This window comes from Varanus komodoensis, unplaced genomic scaffold, assembly GCF_004798865.1.
Source record: "Varanus komodoensis strain SLA01 unplaced genomic scaffold, ASM479886v1 scaffold77, whole genome shotgun sequence".
NCBI lineage: Eukaryota > Metazoa > Chordata > Lepidosauria > Squamata > Varanidae > Varanus > Varanus komodoensis.
Window position 1 is genome coordinate 2,417,205 of NW_025336442.1, and position 12,074 is coordinate 2,429,278.

A 12,074-nucleotide genomic window follows, 5' to 3' on the forward strand; every position below is an offset into this window, starting at 1 on the left:
GGGGAGGGGAGGGGAGGGGGCGAGAGCAAGCCGGCCCCGGCCGCGGGTTCCCCTCGGGCGCGCTCCGGGCGCCGCCGGGCTCGGTCCGCGGGCCTGGCGCAGCGCTCGGGCGCCGTGCCCCTTGCGTCGCCCTTGCGTCGGCGCGGGGACAGCGCCGCTCGCTCGGCACGCGCGTGGGCCTGTGTGTGGCGCGCCGGGCTGCGGGCGGGGGGCAGCGGCGGGGGGCGCCTCGGCGGGCGAGGTGCTCGTGCTCCGCGGGCGAGCCGCGGCGTGGCCAGCTGGAGCCCGCTTTGCGGCGCTGCGCCGAGCTGGGCTCACTGACTGGAGCCATCTCCACTGCTCCGCTCCCGGTTGGGGGGTTCGCCTGGGCACTGCAGTCCCCCCGCCTGGGCCTGTGAGGAGGAAGGCACAGGTCGGATCAGGCTGCGGTGTTGCTTTCTACTCGTTCTGAAGAGGATGCTTCCGGCCCTCGGGGTGGGCAGCGGTTTGGCTGGAGGTGCAAACTCTCAGAGGCCGCGGTGTGTGTTGGGGAGGGCTGGATAAAGTCGGCATGGGGGTGCCCGTTTCCCTCCCCCGTGTTTCGCAGCAGGATTACGCTGAACCGGCAGCAAAACGGGATTCAAAGGAAAGGGTGGCCGTGATGCAGATTAGTGCAGGGACTTGGCAGGTCTTGGCACAAAAAGTTAAGCACAAAAAAGGATGAACACGGCCTCCTCCTCCTCCTCCTCCTTCTTCTTCTTTTTCTTCATCACTTTCATTTCATCCTCTCAACAGCTGAGATGGCGACTCATCTAGGATCGCCCCGTTAGCAATTTAAGGCAAGCCTACAAAACCTACAAAATTTAAAGCAGCTAACGCAGCTCAGCAATGCGATGCCTCCCACCGTCTCCCATCAGTCACAGCCAGAAACAATGCACTCAGCACCACAGCAGAACCAGTGTCTCTTGGAGGTTGTTGGAGTCCAACCTCCATTGGCCCCGGCCAGTCAAAAACACCTGGCTGTCGCTCCCCGCTTAAAAGCTGCTAGCAGCTGGGCGGCCCCACATGCTGTTGGTGTCTGGGTTCGTGGGAAGTCGGCCGTCTTTCGGCTGCTCTCCCATTTCGCTGGGGGATGCCCCACCCCAGTAGAAGCCCTAGGAGAGAGAGGGGACAGTCACTCTCTTCCAGTTGCCCCCAACGTGGCTGCTCCAGGGTGTTGGACTACAACTCCCATTGTCCCCCACAAGCCTGTGATGGCCAGGTGAATGCTTGGAGTTGTGTTCCACAACTGGAGTGGGTGATACACTGGGAATGCCACCACAAAACTGGCAATACAGTGCACGGTTAATAGAAGGGTTTGTTTATCCGCCCAAGAAAATGGGTTGATTTTATTTTAGCCCCATAAAACAGGCGCACTTGACCTCAGCAGCCCTTCTGTCCCTTCTCTTGCTAGGTCAAGAGAGAGCATTGCTTTTTCAAACTGGGGGGGTTTCTGGGGCGGAGGCTGAATATTTAAAGGAGGGGGAATTTTGGTAAGTGCCGAGCCAGATTTGTCGGTGAACACCTCGGAAGTGCGGAGGGGCTCTCGGGGGCTCTCTGACAACATGGCTGCCCTGGAAGAAGCACAGAAGCTCTGGAGTGATGAGCCCAACAGGACGGACTTTGCAGAAAGCAAGGCGGGGCGGAGCAATGCAAGAGGTTTGCCAGGAACCCAGTGAATGGCAGAAATGGGTTGTCTGGGCTGCAAACGCAAAACCACCCTTTGGAGCTAAATGAAATGGCTCCACATACCAGCTACTTATTTACTTATTTACTTACTTACTTATTAAGGTGATTAAAATGCTTAAGAAATAAAATAAAAATCAGAGGGAACAGAGCACCCTGTGGATACCAAGAGAAGTATCTACAGGCACACTGGTGTCCATCACCACCTTCCAAAAAATGGAAGGTGGAGCCTCTAGAGACAGAGGCACTCTATCCCTTAATGCCCAATGGATGTCCAGGAGGTTTGCAACTTGCTACTCAAGCCTTGTTGAGGGGTTTCTAGAGGTTTCTGAGAAATGGACCATTGGTCCAATTCAGCATGGTGATTCTTCAAGTCAGAGACAGGAATTTATCGATTCATGGTTCGCTGCTTACTGTTTTCAGCCACAGGAGTGGAACCTCCCTGTCTAGTCACAGTGTACCTTTGGATATCAGTGGCATGTGAGCTTCCTGCGAATGTTCCTCTCTGGCTGCAGAAGGCTCGACTGAATCAGCTTTCCCCCAGCTTGGTGGCACTCCAGAGGATGCAGACTACAACTCCGAGCACCTGTAGGCTGGGAGTGATGGGAGTTGTAGTCTGACCCTTCCTGAATCGGGGAAGGCTTGGGCAGGCAGAGTCTGGGTCTGAACCTTCTCACATAATATAATAATCAAATGAACTTGGAAAATCCAGGCTGAAAAGGCTTGCCTTCCACTTCCGCTGGGCTTTGTGCTGGTCCGTCGCAATTCCCGGATGAATTCCTCCCCTCACCCTGCACTGCCCCTCAGCCTGCTTAGTGTTTGCTGCAGTCCAACATGATTAGCCCACTGAGAAGCAGAGCTGTTCTTTTCGGCAGCGTCCGTGTGCTTCGACACGCTGCTCCTCTGAAAGGCCATTCTGCAAAGACACGAGCACGTGCCCGCAGCGGCGCGGGGGCCATATTGTGTGGGGTTTTCCTCACAGGGCAGTGGGGAGGAATTGCAGCTCGGAGGCTCCAGCTTTGCAGAGCTGTGGAATGCTGAGCACGCTCCCAGACAAAGGTGTGCGCTTGCTCGCTCGCTGGCTCGCTGGCTCGCTCTCGCCCCCTCCCTCTCGCTCGGCCTCCCGCCCCCTTCCTCCTTTGTCACCTGCTGCAGTCCCGGAGCATCGCTTACCCAAAAAGGCAGGCAGGCAGGACGCGGCAGGTTGGTGCGCTTGCTGCACCCTGGTGCAATGCACAACCCTTTGCAAGCCAGCGCCGCTTGAGGAACTCCGGGGAGACGTACAGAGCAGACCCGGCCGGTTGCTGGATCCTCGCGCATCACGGGGGTGCGAGGGTGCTGCTTCTGTTGTCAGTCTGGCCACAGTGCCAGGTGCGCAGCTGGAAGTCCCGGAGAGGAGAGCCCTTCCCAGACCCAGGGAGCTCCCCCCCGCCCCCCCGGGTGCTGACTGGCCGATTCGTAAGCGGTCTTGGTGGATCATCGACATTGGCTCCTCTGCACTGCTGACAAATATTTTAGGGATTGCTGGAGGCCCCCTAGGACAACTGTGCTTGCCTGGCAAACTAGTTGGTGGCCAGGGGGTTAGCCTACCTGGCTGGCACGGGCTCTCCTAAGTCAGGGATACAGAACCCGGGCCCAGGTACAGAATCTGGCACCTTTCCCCAGATGGTCCCGCCTCTCTCTTTGTTTGCTGCTTTTTCGGCTCTGGTAGTTTACTGATGGACAGGAAGAGCTTTAAGCTAGACTCTGCTGGCAATTTGGCCCCTCCCCTTTTGCTGCTGGCTCCACCCACTGCTGGAATGTGGCCCTGGAGCCAAAAGAGGTCCTGCACCCCGGCTCCAAGCCATCAGTTGCCCTCAGGTTGCATCAAGCTAATACAGGCTGGTATTTTTAGTGCTTTGGCTTCACACCTTTTGCCTCTGATCACACCCACTGCTGGAACGGCCCCCTCGAGAACCTCTCCACGCTGGCATTCATCCACTTTCACATCCCGCTCCCGTGCCTTTTCCACTGTGGTGCCGGATAACTTTCTAAGTTGCCTGTGCTATGGCAGGAGAAGTGTTGCACCGAGGTCTTGGAAGGTCTGGATCCTGGTCCCCGCTGAGCCAACACTCAGTGTCCTCCAATGTGTGCAGTATGAGGGGATGCAGAAGTATCCCATAATGCACTGTGGCTGCACCCCAGCCCCCTGCCCACCTTCTTGCCCCCCCCATCTGGTCTTCAACAAGTGGGGAAGGTGTTGGCAGAAGCGCCAGGGGAAGCACTGCCTTGGCCCCCTCCTGTCGCCCCCTCCTGCTTCACTTCCAGGGGCCCGATGTGCTCCCCGTGTTCTTCTCAGAGCCGTTTGCAAGCTTAGCAAGGAAGAGGGGTGAGCAGAGGAGCTTGTTGCTGCTTTCCTTTGTCAGGAAAGCGTCACAACGGAAACCGGCGACCTCTGCAGTTCCGTCCGTACTGGGAGAGCATTTTGCAAGTCGGCGACGGCAATTGGCTCTTAGATGAACACCCAGTTCCACAAGCTTCCCTAACAGGCATCTGTCCAGCGGATGACAGGTCGACTGAAGGGAAACACCCAAGTAGCCATGTACGGTCCTTGCAAATTTGTGTCGCTGTTGATGGGCAGACATGCTTCCAAGCTGCCAGGAACCCTCCTGTCCTCCGGGACCTTCAGCACACACAGCCAGCTCTGGAGAGGGGAGATGCCAGGGCCGGCTGGCATGGTGGAGGTGGGGATGCCGATCGGCATCTTCCAGCCACGATCGGTCGGTGTGAAGGTGAAGGCCTTGTTTTGCGGGTGCCATGGAGGTCCGCGTTGTGGGGTCCTGCCACAGGCTGAGTTTTTGCCAAGGCAAAGCAGGAGTGGGAGCAACTCGGCACCTTGGAGAGCTCCGAGTGGTGCTGGGGCTGGGAGCCGTGCAAGCCTTCATTGGAGTCTGGCCCGGCCCAGCCGGTCGGTTCTGCTCCCGCCCAACGAAGGCCTGGCCTAGGCGACGGCAGCGGCTTTGGGAGGGCAGGGGATGGGGCCAGCAGGAGGCAGTGCAGCCATCCAAGGAACCGTGTGGCGGGGATCGGCACCCCACACAGGCCAGGCTGGAGGCTCAGTGTCCAGTCACGGAACGTGGGAGTCTGGTCTGCTGCTCGTGGCTGGAGGATGAGCATTTTACTTGCCAACTGCTCAGGGCTTTACTGCTGCAAGTCTGTAGGCCACCTGCAACAACACCAACCGTTCTGAGGACTCTGAGGACTCATCTGCTGTTGCAAAAAGCATTCTTTCAAAGACCAAAGCGCATGCTTGGCAACAGATTGGTACCTCCAGGCCCAGATGCAGTCTAGCTTCATGCCCCTTCGAGCCAGCCCCACCCCCTTCTCCCAAGCACCCATCACGGCCTGTTTCCTGGCTTAGAAAGACGTTCCCCCATTCTGAGAGTTTCTCTCCTGAGGCCTTTGACTGGCTGGCAGAAAGAGCTTTATGTTAAAGTAGGCAAGTACTTTTGACCCTGCCTCCTTTCCTTGGCCCCACCCATGGCTGGAATGTGCAGCCCTCGAGAGCTTCCGTAAAATGGGACTTGGCCCCCGGAGTGGAGGGGGGCTTGACACCCCAGCATGAAAGAGGAGAAACGGCTCGTCTCTCCTCAGCTCTGGACCTCGACCCTCCCTGGGGAGCGGGTTCCCACACACCGAAAGCCGGCCCGGCGTGGTGGTGAGTGTTGGGCTGGGATTCAGGGGATCTGAGTGAGTGCCCCCGCTCAGCCACGAGGCCCGCTGGCGACTGGGGGCCAGTCCTGGCAGAAGTGCAGCTGGGAGCCACCCGCCGGGGGCGAAAGGGCCGGTCTGTACATCTGCGGAGTAGAGAAAGCCATCCTGCGTTGGGGTGGGTGGCCGGGGTGGGCTGCAGAGGGGCCATCAGCCGAGACCCGGTCCAGTGGGTGCCTCCTGGAGTCCCGTCCGTCCCTCCACAGTCGCCCCGGGGGTTAAAAAGCTTGTTTGCCGTACGTGCGCCCCCTCGGTTTCTCCGTGCGTTCATTTTCCAGAATGGCTTTGCTCAGCCCCACGCCGGCACTCCAAAGAAATAAACAGAAAGGGGGCTGCCGCAGCCTCCTCCTCACAGCATGCTCTCGTCGGGTGCCGCGCCCCGATGCTCGCCCGGTGCCGCACGTGCAGGAGGCGTGTGGGCCGCTCGCCTTGCATTAGTCAGTGCTCCCTTCGGCGACAGAAAAAGCCACGTAAATATGAATTGCTGCTTGCAGAGGCCTCGCGGCGAGCAGCCGGGAGTGGGAAAACAGACCCCGGCTCACCCCGTGGGTTCTCCTGGAGGTGCTCAGAGTGCCGGTGGGGCAAGGGGGCGCTGCCCACCCGTGGATTCACAGCCCGCTCTTTGGATGTGCTGGGCCAGAGCCATGCGGGTGGGTGGGCTGTAGGGGGCGACCCCAGGAGACCGATGGGCACTCGGCAGAGGTTTCCTAGGGAAACACTGGGCTGGCCCCACAGATGGGCGTGTTTGCACCTGTGCTGGGACCCCCAGCAGGGGCTTACTGCCAACCCCTCACCCCACCGTGCTTTTCCCATTCCCTCGCAACCTGCTTGTCCGTTTCCTTTCTCTGTCTGGCCCTGATGAGTACAGTTCAAACAGAAACAGAGCAGAGAGAAAGAGAGAGCGTTCCTTTTTCTGCAGGAGGAAATACACAGGCTGCAGTCTATTCCAGGATGGTACAAAAGGTCTCTGCCCAAAGGGGATTGCAGTCTGAGGCTCGAACTGCTTATGCTTGGGGGCAGGGTGAGATGCAGTGGGGCAGCCGAGTTAAACTTCAAGCCCTGGGACAAATTGGGCACAGACAGCACTGGGCCTGCCCTTTCCCTCCCACAGCAATTGTTTGAGGCTTCCTGGCTTTTCTGCAGTGCTCCCCCTAAATTCTGGAATGCTGGCGTGCCTTTCCTAAGGCTTCATTTATGGATTTGCGTGCATTTACAGGCTGCCCATGATTGCTGGGCCTTCCTTGGCTGCTTACAATGCATAAAACATATTAACAGAGTAAAGACACATTGAAACCAATTAAAACATAATGAATTAATTGTCTATACAAACAATGAAAAGGGGCCACAGCCTGCAGGCTAAATGTTTAAAAATTTACTAAAATGAAATTTAAGCTGAAATATGTTGGGATGTGAGCTGGGCCCTCCCAGTCCTTCTTGAAAGTGGAATTCACTCAGGACCAAGGGGCTGAATCCATGCCATCCCAGAAGAGCGGACTCCCACGAGCAAGGGAGTGTGGCTGGAACCTCGTGGGGGTGAACAGAAGAAGCTGTCTTTCTTATGCCAGGGAAACGCCTGAACCCAGGTCCCCCACAAGCGGGGAAAGTCCCAGCTACCTCCTGGAAGTTCCTGGCCGGAAAGTTCTATTTTCTGCCCTCTGGAAATAAATCGTACCGTTGGGTGTGCCCGAATGCGGTAATGAAAGACGAGGCGCCAGCTCTGGAGCGGCTCGGGCCTCTGCTCCTTTCCCTTTGTTCTCCCTGCAACTTTTCATCCCGACATGCCAAAATATGATAGAGGACTTCCATGAAGTGCTTTGTACATGAAGTCAGCCCTGGGGAGAACAAGATGCGGACACGACACCGGAGCAACGAACCGGCTCCGTGCCTGGCTGGCAGTGGCAGAGAGGGAGAGCAGTGGTGAGGCTTTTCATGCGCCCCCGCCCCCCGTGGCAGTGGGGCAGAAGGCTGCCGCCACCACGGGCCTGTCCGCTGCCATTTACAAGTGGCGGGACTGAGCCACCCGTGCTCCCTGCGACGTGGCCGTTGCCCCCGCACAGGCGGGCTGGGCGGCATGCAGCACCGAGTCCAGCACAGCCGCGTTGGGCGACTTTCGAAGGAAATTGGACAAGTGCATACGGTAAGGGGAGAGCCCCGTCCACCGCTACTGGAACGGAACCTCCTCCTCCTCGGAAAGAGCGAAAATTATGGCCTGCCAAGCCCTGCTGATGGTCTTCCGGAAGATCTCTGGCTGGTTGCCATGGCAAGTGAGTTGCTGGACTTAATGGCCTTGTGCCCGGATCTGCAAGGGCTTGTCTTTCTTAGCCCTGCTAAGGGGAACGTGCAGCCCGGAACGGCACCTGCCACACGCCCGTGAGTTAGCAGGTCCCCTGGCAGGAGTGGCTCCTCTCTTCCCATCTCCTGGGCACCCTGCCGTCCTCCAGGGCGGAGCTGCTTCTCCTAAAGGCCAGTTAGGAGCAGGAAAGTGTGAAGCTCAACTGTGCAAGCACTTTTGGTCCCCACTGCAATATGGTCCCCAGGAGCACCTTCAAAATGGAATTCAGACCAAAAGAGGGCATGAGTCCCTGCACTGAGGACTAAGAACTTGTTTTGTCCTCCTCAGCCCCCACCCACACACCAACACAGGGCAGCTCAGAGCCTCAGACAGAGGACTTTGTATTCCAGGCAAAATTCTATGCTGGCACAAGGGACTGACAACCCAGAATTAGTCCTGAGCCTGGCTTTGGCCCAAGAGCTCAGCTAGTGTGAACGCTGCCAATTAGATCAGTCACAAAGGATGAAAAAAGTGGGGTGGCAGAGAGGTGGCACCAGCTGGAGAGGACAGAGCGGAGACGAGGGGGCGGGCTAGCTCTGCCGCCGTCTTGGCAGGATTCCCAATTCGCCCTCTGCCCCACCCCGGGTTAAAAATACGACAATGCACTGAACAATGAACTTTTAGCTGCTTTTGAAGGGTGCCAAAATCTGCCGCCTGCTGGAGCCATCTTCACAGGCTTCCCAAAATCTGCTGATGGAGCCCGGCTTCGTATTGTCATCGTCTCGATTAGGAAGGTCCCGTGCCTTTCTCCAAAAGGGCCTCAGTTCATCTTCAAGAGACTTAAAGCTTGCAAAGACAGAATGGCCAGGAGGGGAGGAGCAGGGCGCCAAAAGCCGGCCGACCCCCTCGGGGATCCGGTGCCATAGAAGCCCTGGGGCCCTGATCCTGCTTGCGGCAAGTCCCCCTCGAGGCTGCAGGCTGGTGGGGCCAATGGCATCCCAGCCCTTTGGGGCTCCGCCCTGGCCATATTTTCCACCCACTGAATTACGGCAATGCTTTCCAGGGGGTGCCAGAATATGCAGTGGCCCGAATATGAGGTCCCTCTGCCCGCATTTCCCTTGCCATATAATCCTGGCTTGGCAGCAGATGGTTCCTGGAGAGGAGCCCGGAGGAAATTCCCCTATTTGAGTTAGGTCTGGATTTTGGCAGGCAGGTTTGAGCCTGGGCAGACGGCTGAGTTGACGTGAAAGCCGAATTTCCTAGCAGGGGCAGTAAATTTCTATCTGGGGTGTACCACTTTGAAGTGGCTGAGCCCCCTCCAGCTATTAACTAAAGCTATTGCCCTGCACACAGAAATCTAGCAGGTCAAGAAGAAAGCCAGGTTAGGTTCCTCCAGCCACTGACAGGCTAGATTTCTGGGTGCATGGAGGCTCCTCCTTCCTTTGCATGAAGCAGCACACGTACAGGCCTTGTATTTACTAATTGTGCAGCCCAGGTGGCCTCAGGGAAATCTAGGCTTGAATGAGTTGTTACTTTTCTGCGCTTTTAATGTTTAACCAAAGTAGTTACAACTTTTATGAGTGGAAACCACCAGAGCAAAAATATAAATTTTTACAGAAACCTAATTTCAATCATTGCTAGGATGCCGTTTCTCAAATGGGCATCAACTTTCTGCTTCAAAATTAGGAGTCGGCGAGGAGTTTCTGTTTTCAAGAGTTTGGTTTCAGGCTTTGCAACTCTAACACGAGTGTTTGTGTAAAGTAGATCATTGCTAAAAGTTCCCATTTCCTGGGCTGACTGACCTGAAGTCGATCATATCTGTGCTTCTTGGAGTGTGACTGGTAGGCCAGGCTTGCAGGATTTGGCGGCCTGTGCAGAAATATTTAACGTGCATCTTAATCTGTGCTACACTTCTCTTTCAAGTCCATACCTGAAAACCACATTGTTAAAATTCAGTAAAGGCTGCATGTTGTGCAAACACATTCATTGGGAATCCACAAAATAATGTTGGGGCGTGTGAACAGGACTGCCAGCCAATTCCAGACCTCCCTGGGGAGTTGCCAGGGCTGCTCACCTAGTTTGCCCTTGTCCAGCTTTCAAAGTAGTGGATCCTGGGAAATTTTAAAGAGTAAGTGCTTTGTCCCAGAAGTGCGGAGCCTCTTTCACCTGGGGCCAGATTCCTTTCTGGAGAAGTCCCCGGGCCACGTGCCAGAGATGGGCGGAGCTGAAGCCAGAAGGAAACCGAGGTTGCCCAGCTGAGCGTTCCTCTTTCGTTGTTCAAAGCAATCCATCAACCTTGTCCTCCTGACTGAACATAGATTGTGGCCTGAAACTGCCATCCGGTCAACCTCGACCCACAGGGCTCTCCAAAGACCCTCTTGGACATGCACAGGGTGGGCATGTCGTGAGCGAAGCCGGCTGGAGCTGGAGTCAGACTAGATGGCCCAGCAGGCCCCTTCTGACTCGCTCTGTTTCTAAAAACCTTCCCTACCCATTTTTGGGGTCTGCAGGCAATTTTGATGGAGGGGCACGGGGTATGATCACATAATGGCTACTCTGAGGTTGCTTTGGCCATTGGTAAATGGCTGCCATGGTGGTCCTTTCCTAGAAGGCAAAATGGGAGGCAAAAAGAAACCGGAGGTCCAAGGCAGCGATGGGGAGTGAGCTGCAGAACACAGAATTGGAACCTGGATAAAGATGGCGGACCAGTTTGCAGGTGCCACTCTGGCTGACCTCCCAGTTTGAAAAACAAATACCCTGAAGTTGAAAATAAGGGATCTCCAGAGGCACGAGGACACTGGCAGGCCCCGGGAGAGGAGTCTGTGGGCACCACATTGGAGACGGAGCTCCAACTTGCCTGGCAGAAGCCTTCCCGTCATTTTCCACCTGATTCTTTGGAGTAGAAGAAGATCAGCTGTTGGACACAGGACCCTCAACGCGCAAGCCACACATTCAGTCGCTCTGCTGCAGTGCCTCCCCACTGCAGAGCAACTTGAAATATTTTTATATCTAATATTTTCCGGACCATTGCACCTGCCTCTTTTTAGAAAGAGGCTTTTACTTCTGGGGCACATCCACCCATTTGGCTTCAGCGTTGCGGCTCATTACAGGAGCAGTTCCTAGTGCTTGTTAATGCTTCACCCGGCTGCTGGTTTTAATTTGGTTTTATGTGCAGAGGTGGGTTTATTCGCTGCTGCTGGTTTTCCCCAGCTTTGCTTCAGCATTTTGCTTTTGAGTTTGAATCTCTTTTTAATGTATCGGATGCTGCCCAGAAACCTCCCTGGGTAGGTCCAGGTGGGTCCCGCTCTGGTGCAGACAAAAGGCAGATGTTGGCTCAGCAGGGAGCTGAAGCCAGCTGAAGTTGAAGCCTTATAAAGCCAGACAAGACCTGCAATGTGGATGGAGGAGCTCCCTGGATTGTTAAAGGGCCTGCCTGATTTTTTTTTAACCCCAGGACTTCTGTGAGGATGGGGAGACGGAGATACCTCCAGGGCTCAACCACGGAGCCAGATGAAAATGGGAGAGCTGTTTTCTGGGCCCCAAATAGGGCACTACGGGGCCTTCTGCCCAAGGGAGTTACTTGGTGGCTTGCCCACATCAGGCTCTCCTGCTGTGCCCTGGGAGGTCTGCCCCTCCCTTTGGGGTGCTCTTGCCTGCCCCTTTGTAGTGCAGAATTTGTAAGGAAGAAATGGCTAGAGAATGGAGGTCTTCAAGCTCCCCTCTGTCCATAGCTGGGCCCACCTCATCCCCATTCCTGATTGTGCGCACAGGCATTCCATTCAGATGGGGAAAGTATGCCTTTGGGTACTCGGCTGGACGTGTCCCCTTCTCATTGGCCAAACTGTGGAGGTGAGCATTTCCTTTGACCTGCACATTTTCCTAAAGTTTTTGTGGATGAGCGTCACAAGCTGAGGAATGTGTGAACTTTTCCCACAAAAGGCACTCACTGCAAAAAGAAATGACGTTCTCTCACATCCCTAACCGTGGCCTCCAGTTTTAATCCTGGTGTAAGAATTGTGTGCTTCAGTGATGATCAGAATGCTGGGGAGAGTGCAGGTGACATCTTTAATATCTTTTTAAAACCGCAGCAGAAAATGGTTTGCCCTTTGATTTTCTCTTCCTTCTGGAACTTAAGGTATGATAAAGGAGCAGTCGTTTCGAGGACCTGCCTCTGCAGCATAAATGTTTCTGGCAGGAGATAAACCAGCACAGAAGGGTACCTCCATGTTGGGTGGGCAGAAAGAGGGCTGCACACCCCTGGCCAGTGCATTCGCTGTGAATAAACAATACTTTGTGCGGTTATTGTCTTTCTAAACTGCCCTCCAGCCAAAACTCTCCAGGCAGTTCA